At 37.0% G+C, this 12,279-nt stretch overlaps 1 long non-coding RNA gene across 2 annotated transcripts in view; it reads left to right on the top strand.

Moving 5' to 3' along the window:
* Nucleotides 1-3,223, top strand: part of LOC107087238 — a 9,710-nt gene extending 6,487 nt beyond the window's left edge. The window contains exons 4-5 of one of the 2 annotated variants that reach the window (XR_001481340.1): nucleotides 2,225-2,460; nucleotides 2,500-3,223. This is a non-coding gene — a long non-coding RNA (uncharacterized LOC107087238). Of the gene's footprint in view, nucleotides 1-2,224 lie in introns of both variants that reach the window. The other variant, XR_001481339.1, reaches the window with a different exon arrangement.
* Nucleotides 3,224-12,279: the final 9,056 nt, after the last annotated feature.

The following is a 12,279-nucleotide window of genomic DNA, read 5'->3' on the forward strand; positions in this document are numbered from 1 at the left end:
TTACTCTCTAATATTAGATACCTGTCCCTTGGCTTTTCAGAAGGGTGGGGGTGTGGGGCTTAGTGGTTGATATTTTCATTTGGTTCTGCCAAGATGCGACACCCCTGCTTTAATCTTGTGTTTGACGTTAAGCGCTCTGTTCATGGAGAGTCTTGGCGAACTTCAACCTTTAGTGTTGCTGTAATACAAAAAACTGATGCCAGAGGAGTGTGTGTGTGTGTGTGTATGTGCGTGTGTGTGCATGGGGAGGGGGGTAGCAGCTCTGTATAGCCTTGACCTCTCCCGTTGGCACGCCAAAGTCTTTCTCGTGTCCTTCTTAATCAGGAGGGACCCTCCCTTTTAGAGAAGATTGTATATTTTTTGCATCTTGCTGGTATTTTCTACTAATTGGCTAAAGAAAAGACATGGATTTTTTTTTTTATCTGGACCAATATGGGAATAACTTTTCTGTCTTTAGTTTCATGATTCTGAAGAAGCTTCCATCATGTATCATCTCGGATGAGAAATTCAGAGTTTTGATTATGTTTTCAAGACCAGAGCAGCAGTGATATCAAGCAAGTTCCCAATAAGAGGACTTGAGAAAGAAGGAGTGGACTGTTGAATTCCCCATCATGAGAGGCTACCCCTTCTGACAGCCTCGCTGGGATTGTGCACCGCTTCCATGTTAGCGTTTATCATGATGTTGAGGACAAACAAGCCACTTCTCTGCAATCATTAAAGGTGCGCTTCCCCAACTGATTGATGTGCGGGAATCAATTGCTCCCCATAGCATCCATGTCAGTCTATTACACCACAGCTGGGTAATGACAGGCTGTTCTCCACAAGATTATAGAGCATTGTCACAAAGCAACAAAGACTTGCTTCCCTTTTTTCTGACCTGGTCTGTGATAATTGGAAATAGCTTCATTTTTACACCAAAGGAGAAAACAATTGCATTGATGGAAGGATGCTTTTTTTTTTCTTTTTTTTACTATTTAAAAAAAAGGGTTGGATGCAGTCATTTTGTTATTATGAATTTGTCATCTGAATAAAAATCCATAAAAAAACCAAGTTTACTTTTAAACTGTAAAAAAAGAAATTCATCACACTGAAGTATAAAAAAATGAAAAAGTGATGCGCTCATACCCACTACCCTTTACTTTGATATCCTTAAATAAAATAAAAAACAGCCAACTACCCTTCAATTTAAAGCTTGGATGCTGTTTTAAAACCTGATTCATCTTCAAATTTTGCCATATGTTTTCCTGACTTGTCTACTGTTTTCTTGTGTTGACATAATGCCATTTGATCTCTGAGACCACAACAAAGCAGCTGAGGTTTTTGTGACACTAAGCTGAACTTTATTTCAGAGCAAGGGGGATACCTGAAAGCAGTTTGTTGTACTTGATTTTATGTAGAAGTATAAAGTCCCTCAGAAATGCATTAACACTTTTGCTTTTAAAGCACATTTTTTTTTAGCTTGAGCAGTTTTGATACTTCTTCAAGGGTGACTTTTGCAGCAAAAGCTTTTATATTCAGGGGACCTGAGTAAAATCCACTGAATGAAGGGTGTAAGAGCAGAATAGGCTGAATATGAATGAGCTCCACAATTGTCAGAGCTTCTAATGTTTGGCAATAAGTTATCATTTCCCCTCCAGTTAAATTTAAACTTCTTTGTGTTGCTCAATCACACAAAAGTGGAATGAAGTGCAAATGTGTTAGTAGTTGTAATAAAGCAAAAGGTTTGAAAAAGTTCAAAGTGTTTGAACACGTTTATAAAAGAAGTGTTTTCCCATCTTCTTCTTAATTACTTCTTTTATGTTGCTCTATTTTATTTAAACTCAAAAAGGTACACTGAAGTTTTTCGTTTTTGTGGGAAGAAGTTAGAGTTGTATGAATATTGCAAAGCGCTGCTCTACTATCACCCCATGCTTTCCAATCCAACCATGTTTGAAATCACCAAAACAACAGGTGTTTTCTCCCTCTGAGGAACTGTTCTTTTTAATGCCCTGTGGATACCCTGCAGCTCTGTCCCTGCCAGGCTGAGTTTCATCCAAAGCACCAAGTGCCAGCAAGCAGTCCTGCAACTCAATGGTGCAGCAATCACCCTTGAACCTGATAAGACATGATCAAAGATAATTATTTATACAATCTGATTATGTGTTAGAGCTTGAATGAGATCAACATGCCTGCCACTGCAGCATTCCTCTGAAATACCTAATTGAAAATACTTTTCTTTTTTCAGCTTTACTTGGTTTAATGCAGCCATTGCCGTTTTCCTCGGGTTGACCTCAATCACTGGAGCAGGACTACAGTGCGTGCTGCATTTAATTATCTACAGTGAATTTGATTATCAGGAAATATGGTGCATATCAAGTGAATTCCTGCCCTCTAGAAATATTTATTTTCTGTATGGTTAAAGTTGGAAAAGGATGACATGGGAACTTCAGTCGATACAAAAGGCGCCAGCTAATGAGACTGGTTAGTGATTCAAATTTATGGAAATTTTATTAATTACAGAAACCTATCTTTCATCCGTACCATTTGGTTCGTGAAGTAATTAAAGCCAACAATGGCTGCTGCTGCAGTTAAGGAACCAAACAAGATCAAAGAAGACGGAGCATTGAGGAGAAAGTCCTGCATATCCTGATCCGGGCCTAGCCGTGGGCAGCATGGCCTCATTAAAACCAAATCGAGCTGATCATCAATTAACCTGCTTTGTTTTGCTTCTGATTTGTAACTTGCATCACAACAGTTCCCCACAGTTAAAAGTTTTTGCCAGAGGGGAAGGAGGCTTATAAGGGCTGTCTTTGTGGTAAGGAGGGACGACTTTTGATTGGTCGACTAGAGAGAAAGCATGACCTTTACCTCTCTAAGGACTTAATAAACATTCAGAAGAATTTTACATTTTAACCTAAATCTCCAGTCATCGTTGTTTTTGATGTAACAAGTGAAAATTGAAACAAAACCAAAAAAAAAAACAGAAATCATCTAAACATTTGTTTCTAATTTTAGTCACTTGAACAAATTGATGTTTATGAAACATTATGTTACAAATTTAATTACTTTCACAACATGCTGGAAAAGAATGCAAACATCAAATTTGTGACTGTTGATCAAACTTGACTGTTGTCACTGTTTTTCAGATGAAGAAAATCAAAGGAAAACATTTGATGCATTTTATTTTTATGTGAAGTATATAAATATATTTCCTTATAAGGTGTGTTCTGAAGGTGACTGCCTGCTCTGGATTTTATTTAAAGATATCCAAGGAAAAATTTGTCCAAATTCATGCCCAGCTTTAGAGGTATTTGTTTGATTTTTTGATTTATGATGAATTTCTAAAAACATCAATTATTTTTCGTCCAGCATCACAACCATACAGTACACTGCTTTGATGAGTTGATCTGTGTGTATTGATCTGTCACATAAGAATATATTAATTACAGGGACATGGCAAAATATGTCAAATGAAATAAAGAAAAAAAAATCACTTGACCTGAGTTAAAGCTTAGTGAATACCTACAATACAATAGCTTGTCATGTTTTGAGTTGGTAGGAAAAGGAAATTTCAACCTTTTAAACAAATGTAACATTTTTCCTATGGTTTGACAGTATGATCTCAAACCAACCAAGCACCCAATATATTTATGAAGTCTCTTTCTAATCAAATACTAAACATTGTTGATAGAAGCAAGTAAAATAGAACTACAGCGACAATCTACAGAAGAAAAAAAACTATTTTAAATGGTAACTTTATTGTTTTTTATCATTTAAAAGTATCAAACTCTACAGGACAATAATAATATATTATAGAACTGCTATAGACCTATGAGAGCTGCCTCTAAAGCATCATCTCCTCTTTAGAAAGCTATTATAAATGTTACTATTTTTTCATAACCTGTTTAGAATTAAAGATCTGCAAGGAAACATGCTCTCATGACTAGTTTTAAGAGTTTTGTTTACATATGATGCTTTTTTAAAATGTCCTCAACCTAGTGGCAAAATTTTTCATAGTTATTAATTTTCTGAAAGTATATTGCTTTTTATTGGTTAGTCCTTTTTTCTAAAAGTTTTTATTATTGTTTGTTTTTTTTTTAACAGAAACGCCAACCTAGGGACTAGGTATGCTAACTGGTCAGATCCTGTAAGGACTGTTTGGTGTGTACTGTCCTTGTCTTTTATTGAATATCCATCAATAAAATAATATTTGTCTAAAACTGATCATTATTTTGTCATTTCTGTAGAAAAAAATTACCTCCTTCATGTTTTTGTCAGAATTAAACAATTTCATGACTTAAAGTTGATAATGATAAACTTAAATGACTGTTCACCTATACACATCACATGACCTCACATTCTGTTTAGATAACAAATGGCTGGCCCATCTTTACTTTTATTATTTGCAAGGGAGGTCACATTTAAAATAAGGGATTAGCTGCTCATCACAATATTGGTGGATTATCAACTACCTGCAATGAAAGCAAGCCCTGGCTTTGGGTCGATAAGAGTTTGACTGCATTTCGAATTAATTTTCTTGAGCTTAGAGAACCAGCCTCCTATCTTGTTATTGATCAAAGCCTTAATCCATAACCAAGCTCATCCTCTTCTCGTGGAATGAGCTGGAAAATATAAAACCATTGCTACGAGGGGGGATTCTTGACTCTGTTCTAAAAACTGGAAGCGACTTATGAAGCGATTTAGACTTCATTATTTGAGAATTTGTTCCCAGACTATTGTTTCACTGGCGGGTTCAGCCGGTATTGATCCGCTTTTTGTTTGTTGTCCTTTTGACTCTTTTTTTTTTTTTCTTTCTTTTATGTAGGGTAACATTTGTTCAGCCCCCTTCTCCTTTTGGGCTGGATCTGTGTTTACATAACGACGGATTGATTTCTAAGGGGAAACGGGATCGGCCCCCCAACACACCTGAGCTGCTTTCTGTTTGTCTTTTCCAACAGAGGGACCTCCACTGTGGATGAAATTTAGTCTCAACCCTCCTGACCTTTCAGGTTCACCATTTGTCTCCAGTCCAGTGACCACAAACAACTCCTGGTTTGCTGTAAATGTCAGTGCAGCGGTGTCCCCGCCCTATCCTCTGTGAACCACAGAGCTGCATTCAACCTGCACTAACAGGACAATTTCATGAGGGCTCCACTATCAGTTAGGCTAGGTTTGATAACTCAGGATTCCTTCTTATGATGTATCTATAATCTGAAAAGCTGTCATCTGTTAGACAGGGAGGAATCTTTTCTACTTTTTTACTTTTTTTAGCCCACTAAAAAATCACACAGGTTACTTCAAAAGTATAGATTATTTGAAATAATTTGACCCATTTACTGCACCAAACCTTGTTCACCATCAATCATAATTGTCAGATGTAATAGATTGTAATTTATGTCCTGAAGACACTGGTTGTAATGCATTCCATTTCGAAGCACTTTGGCTCGCACTTCCCCCCACCCATAAACAGACACACTCCCTTTTCTCTGCTCGCCGGGCCTCCTGAGGTTGGTGTCTCTGCTTTAGGACTCCATTGTTGCCTGCTGCTAGATAATGCCCTTATTAATTGTACCTCTTTGTAAGGTGTCAGCTGTAGCCTCAGATTGAGATGGATGGATCTCTGGAGTCTGCTTCCCTGGCCCTCCACAGACTCACTATCTCTGCACAGCACGCAGATGCAACAGCGAGCGCTGCTACATATAACTAAAAATCTTGATAAAACAGGCATTTTAAGCATTGCACAAGAAAAGGCCTCTAACTAAAACCTAAAATGGAATTTTCTCCTATTTCCAAGATGGGTTAGAACCCTAAGGCGGGATCAATAACAGAGCTGAAATATATTATTTCATTTTGATTATTTCAATGTATTGAAGATATGCTGCTTAATTAGGTGCATTGAAGCCTTTGTGAATTCAACTACATTGACATCAAATCCTCTCGCCTTCATTAAAGGAAACAGATTCAGTTTAATTAATGCATATTAATCCCCACTGATACTGGTTTTTAGCTTTGAGAAAAGTGTGGCAGTGGGTGTTTGTCCTCTCATAAAAAGCAAGGTTTGATTGCTTCTTTAAAAATACGACTTCAATTTGGATTTTTTTTCAAATACTTTTGAATCATCTTTAGATTTATTATGTATTACATAAACTGTGAAAAGTTAATTAGGATACCTAATTAAAATTATATTATTGACAATCCATTTTACATCAGTTTGTTTTGAGATAAAAAAAAACATGCATTTTGTTATATTTTTTAGAGTATAGTAGCCTTATTTCTTTGTTTCTCAAATACTTAATTTATTTTCATAAAATTATGTAATCAAACAGATCAAAACATAAAATTCTACACAAATTTGAATATATTAAAGATTTGCACTTCAATAATACAAATCAAAACCTTTGTTGCAAAATAACAAATTCAGGCAGAGGTATATTTTAGAACAGGGGATAGTACCTCCAGGGATCATGTTTTTTGTATTTTAATGACCTACAATTGCAGAACAGGGTCGTTCTAATCTAAAATGACATTGAAATGTCAAAGCTTATGTTGTGACATTATTACTCATTTCAACAAAAACTTTAACTGTCTGTCTGTTTCCGGCACATTTTTCGTTAAGATAAGTTTGCATTTCATTTAAGATTGTTCGTGATGATCAGATTAGTGATTATAATCAGGTAAGAGTAGTGATTATTGATTATAACATTACTCAAGTTAAAGTAGAAATTATAGAGAAGCAAAGCTGTTGCTTATATATATATATGTATATATGTATTGTGTATATATATTGTGTATATATATATATATATATTTAGAAGTAACTCATGTAAATATAAATTTGTTACCATAACTAGGCACTATTTACGATCAGCCATATAAACTGAATATACCTTTATGGGGAATTAGCAATTTTATTTCATACGAAAAAATATATATTTTAGTCCGAGTACTTTAAAAAAAAAAATATTATTATTCTCTATAATTTGCTCTATAAGTTTTTTTTTGCTATGCTTCTGAGATTTTTTGATCAAATGAAAAAGTTATTTTTCACCTTTTTTCATAATGCTTACTTTAGTGATTTTTCTGAACAGTTTTTCCAATTTTGGGGGAAATAATTCTTTTGCGATTTAGTTGAAAGGTGTGCGGGAGCAGAGATTCCTAGGCTGCCTTAGTTTTGCTGTCTTACAGCCTTGATTAACCATGGAGAGTCCAGTTTGTTGCATAAATTAAGCTGCAAAAACAAAATTAACATTTTATCATAGTCTCGTCAGATTGGTTCCATTGTATCCATAGTTTAAAGAATATAAATTGCTAGAATCTCTGTCCTTCCTAATTAAAACATCCCTTAACAAATTGACTCTTAAATCTCCACAGTTTGTCTGAGCATCAGTACAGAGAGGAAAAAAGAAGTGGAGGGGGATAAAAAAATAGAAAAAAAGGAAAAGCACACAGAAGAAAATAGAGATCCATTCCCTTCAGATCCCATTTAGAAAGGGCCCTGCACTTTTTAAAGTGTCAATTGTTTTTGGCTCTTGAAGTGTAGATGGAATGTTTGAATTCCAGTATTAACTGTAGTGCCTGCTGAGTTAAATTATGGTCCCTGGGCAGTGGGGTGGGAGTAATCAATAAGAATACACGAGGCGGTGTGTAATGTGTCTGCTCCAAGCAGCAGGGACACCGTCCCCCTTAGCCTGTCCCCCAGCAGGTTAGATAAATATGATACCGAAGCAGGGCACACTGGATTATATGATATCAATGTAGAATCAGGGAAGTGCTATTACACTCCCCTAGCCCACTGTGAGTACTATTGACAAGGTTGGCTTTGAACACTGTAGTGTATTGCTCACTCTTGCCGCTCTCCGTTTCCTCCTTTTTTTCATTTTCCTCCCTGCATAATGTTAAAGAACCCCGAGAGGAGATGGATCTATATTTCAGTTAGCTTTGATTAAAATGGCTGTTTTATTTTTCTGCCTCTTAGTTGTTTGTTGTTGTTTTTTTTCCCACATGTTAATCTATCCATGACTTGCTGTGATCAGAACTTACACGTGTAATTTATGATCCATGTGTTTTTCATACAAATACTGAAAAACCTAATGTTCAATCAATTCAGCACAATTGATTTTGTTTTTCACCATGTGGTAGTATTGATATGTAGCTCTTGCTTCTTGCACTGACCCTGTCAAATGTCCGGCCAATTAACTAATGTGCAGATGTTGTTTCTTTTCTGCCTGCTTACCACTTGCTCATACAGTAACCTCATATAACTGCTCTGTTCAGACTATTGATTAACTCTTGCTCTTTACTGGTGAAGGATCAAACCTGGCATGACTAAAAGGCCATTATCAGTGTCCACTTCAGATAACCTGGTACAGGTCACAACCCCATCTGCCTCTCCAGCCATTTAAACCGTCCCTCCCCATCGTAGAGACATCATTATCATTCTAGTCTTAAATGACATGCAGGTCAGGAAAGTTGAAGATGTCACATGTGAATACTCCAGGCTTCTGCAGGACACCACCTGCAGCTTTCTCAGGTTTGACCAGTGAAATATATTGCCTTTGTTTGTTTCCAGGGAGAGTTTCCCCAGCCTAAGGTTAACTAAACGCAAAAAAAAATTTTAAACGCCTTTTCTAAAGTTTTATTAACCCTTAAGGGTGATCTGAATAATGTTCTTTTTAGCAATAAAAAGTGCAGCCCAGGTTGACTTGTTTCTATTTGTTGTAGACCTAGAGAATGATCACTCTCAATGTATTATGAGCCAATTTCAATATATTCCTTAGAAGTAGTGGAAAAAACCCTTTAGTTTAAAGCAGGAGCTTTAAATCAGTAACTAATTACAATGCTACTGTATTGATATGACGAACTTTGGCTGTTTTTTGTTTTGTTTTGTTTTTTTACTTTTATGTCAGTATGGCTTTTAGTTTCCATCTTATAATATATTTTGTCTTAATCTGTGTTCTGTTAAGTGCTCTCTATACTCATCAGTGTGTTTTTCTAAGCAGCGTTAACATTGCCTCTCCCTTTTCCTGCCATTCTCCTTCTGTTTCCGAAAGTTTAGATTTCCCACAGCTGCAGCTCATTCGCTTAATGGACTCATTCTTCAGTTTATATCTTCTCAATTTATTCTCTTTCTGTAGAATTCCCCTGTTGGTTCTTGTGCTTTTAACCCATCTTTGTTTCTAATGTTTTCTCTCAGGGTAAAGATACTTTTACTTCCTTTGTTTTTTTCACTTTTTTTTCCTACTGTGAATTAATTGCAACCTTTCTCATCATCACATTATTTAGAAATAATTTTACAATTGCATGTTTCCCACAAATAGTCCAACCCTACTTTGAGTACTTCATTAAAAACCCAACAAGTGTGCTCCGTGTGTCATACTCTCTCATTTTCCAAAGCCCAGCTGAATCTTGATATTAAAACCTTTCAGGTCAGGTTTTAGTGGCACAGCAGCTTCTTTTGCACAAAGGATTTGACACAAGCTAATTTGCATGCGAGGTTGGAGTCAAGCTCCCGATGCAAGTTTTGCAGCATCCCTGTCTCTTAGCAACACTCTTTTTCTCACTAAATAGACTGCTGCTTGGCACTCATCTTTCACCAGCAAAAAATCAGAGTATAATGCCATGCAACTTGTATCTAAAAGTGACACATCATGATCTTTTGGGTTTCTTGTTTTTGGTCTCTGATATTTATAAAGCCACCATCAGACGGGAACTACTTGCTTTGTGTTTGTGCAGATCCTCAGAAACTTTAGTGTTGGAGGCAGAATCAACATGTTTCTGAAGAACAGTGCCAATATTAGAGGCAAATGAGCAGGTAATTGGAGACACCTGCAAAACAAAGGGGATGATGGAGAGGTAGTAAGGGTGCAAAGCGATAAAGGAAAGCCTCCACCCATTTATTGGTGAGGATGGCATTTAAAAAGAAGGGATTTGGTGGCTGAGAAAATGACTTTTGTCCTCTTCCATGGTGATGGGATCTAGATGCTGCCAGGAGATGTTAATAGAGGGTCACATTTGAGACAAAAGTATCCATCATTACTTTCACTCGCCTTCATCCTCTAAGCAGACCGCCTTCCCCCTGGTTAAAAGAAGAGATGTGCTCCAAATTACAGTTTTTGCCAAAGGCAGCCAGCCATAAACTATACTGTAATTACCCCTCTGATGATGATTTCTATCATCCTGGCCACCTTTGGTCACAAGCGCTCTTTGCCCAGCCCCATTTAAACTTTCCATGACAGGTCAAAATCACACTGATCTATGGTTCACTCTTTTTTATCCCTATTTATTGCTTTTTTTTTCAAAGCGGATAACTTCTTTTTTTCTCTCTCTCCTCTCTGCCTCGTCAACAAAATCCAAATCGTGGCAGGTGCTGGAAGGACATTAAACCTGCTGTTCTCTGCTTCCAGGCAAGCGGTGCTTCACGACTCATTTCCAGGCAAAATCTGAGGATGGATGTTCGCCTGAGGAAGCGTCTTTGGGGGTTGGAAATCCTGTCGGCTCCCATCGCTGCCGAACCTGAACATATATTTAACACAGTAACACAACATCAAAAAGGGGGAGAAAAAAATATTTAACAAAAATATAATAATAATAATAATAATAATAATAATAATAATAATAATAATAAACTTTAATTAATTAATTGTATTATTTAATTCTGTAGAAGAAATATATTTCATAATATCAGTCATCGAGTTGTTTGCCTCAAATGTTATAAATGCATTTTGAAAATTCTATATTGTTAATATTTTTATTAATAATATTTTTATTACATTTTTATTGTAATAAAATTATTCTTATATTTCCTATTTGTATTATTATGAGTTATTTTGAGACCGTGAGACCTTCGATATGTGGAAAAAAAAATTAGGGTGTTTTTATATTTATTTATTTATTATTTTATTTTTTTTTACATATATAATTTCGTTAGTATATTTTACAAATTCACTGTGCATGTCCTCCTCTGATGCTTTTTCCACTTCCCGTCGCACCAGGCCGCCGCAGACCGACCTCCTCCAAACGATCGGCCGCTCCGCTTTGCGTCATGAGCCGCCCTTTGTAGTAGAGGAGGTGGCTCCCGCTCCGCTCCTTGTCCCACTTTGCTCCTCTCTGCTGACAGAGGTCTTGCAGCTCTGCCCAACGCCCTTTAATCCCCCCTCACACTGTCACATCTGGGTTACGCTGCGCTTTGCGTAAAATGGACCATCCATTCACCACAGCGTATTTCCACAGCCACCCGTGTTTGTATGTGTATGAGCGTGTGAGACAGAGACAGAAGGATAACACCTGCTCTATCTGCCCATCTCAAGATCATGAGCACACCAAGTAGGTCTAATTTCTGGGACATTCAGTTGGGATGTGTCTCAATTGGGATCGAGATCAGAGGCTGTGATTGTCGATTGGTTCAGATTGAGTTCCTCGGAGCAATTCTGGGAACTTTTATTGCAATCTGCAGATTGCAATGATGGAGAGCCCTCGACATGGCAGCGCTGATTACATCAGCTCAGTCCCTGTGTCTACCTTTCATATCAGGTATTTATTCGTGCTGGTCCAGCCTTAAATAGCTTCGGCCTCTGTGCGTATTTGTCACTGTCCATATAGGAGCAGGCTCTCCATTTCTGGTGCTGAGATTAGTAATCTGACAGTTTCATTTCAACTAGTTATTCATTCATTCAATCTCTGATCTCACGCGGGTTTAGCGATAAAACACACCATATTTTATCACACATTTTCTGATTAAGGACTGGTTGGTTTTGTAGTAATATGTGAGGTGGATTTCACTGAAAGTAAATCTAAAGAAAAATGAGCCAAATATTTAGAATACTAAAAAAAAATGCAATTACTGACTGATATTTTTGGAAATTATATGTGTTTTGGTAAGTCAAAATCTTATGCATACCACCTACAATTAACATTTTTCAAATGCAAAGAAGCAATCATATTGCAGGCTGGGCTCTCTGTCAACATTTGATTTCCAGCCTGTTCCGGTGAGAAGCCGTTCTTTGACATATGGAGATGCTTCCTCCCACAGCCACACCTGACTGACTCCTCTGTCTGCACAGATGATATCACACAGCTAACTGCCACAGGACTCCCAAAAGGCCCTCCCTTTGAAGCGCAAAAAAAACATGTCGTGTGACCATGTAACCTGGCTAAACCCAAATATTGTGCATTGTTGGTAAAGAGAGGTCAGGGAACTTGCAAGGCAGGTATTTCAGGCTGTGTTCTCTAATTAAGTATTCATGAAACAGCAGTGGGTGGAAAAGTGTAGGTTTACATGACAGTAGTGGATGCTGACTGCAC

Source organism: Cyprinodon variegatus, unplaced genomic scaffold (genome assembly GCF_000732505.1).
Source record: "Cyprinodon variegatus isolate N-32 unplaced genomic scaffold, C_variegatus-1.0 Scaffold177, whole genome shotgun sequence".
NCBI classification, from domain to species: domain Eukaryota; kingdom Metazoa; phylum Chordata; class Actinopteri; order Cyprinodontiformes; family Cyprinodontidae; genus Cyprinodon; species Cyprinodon variegatus.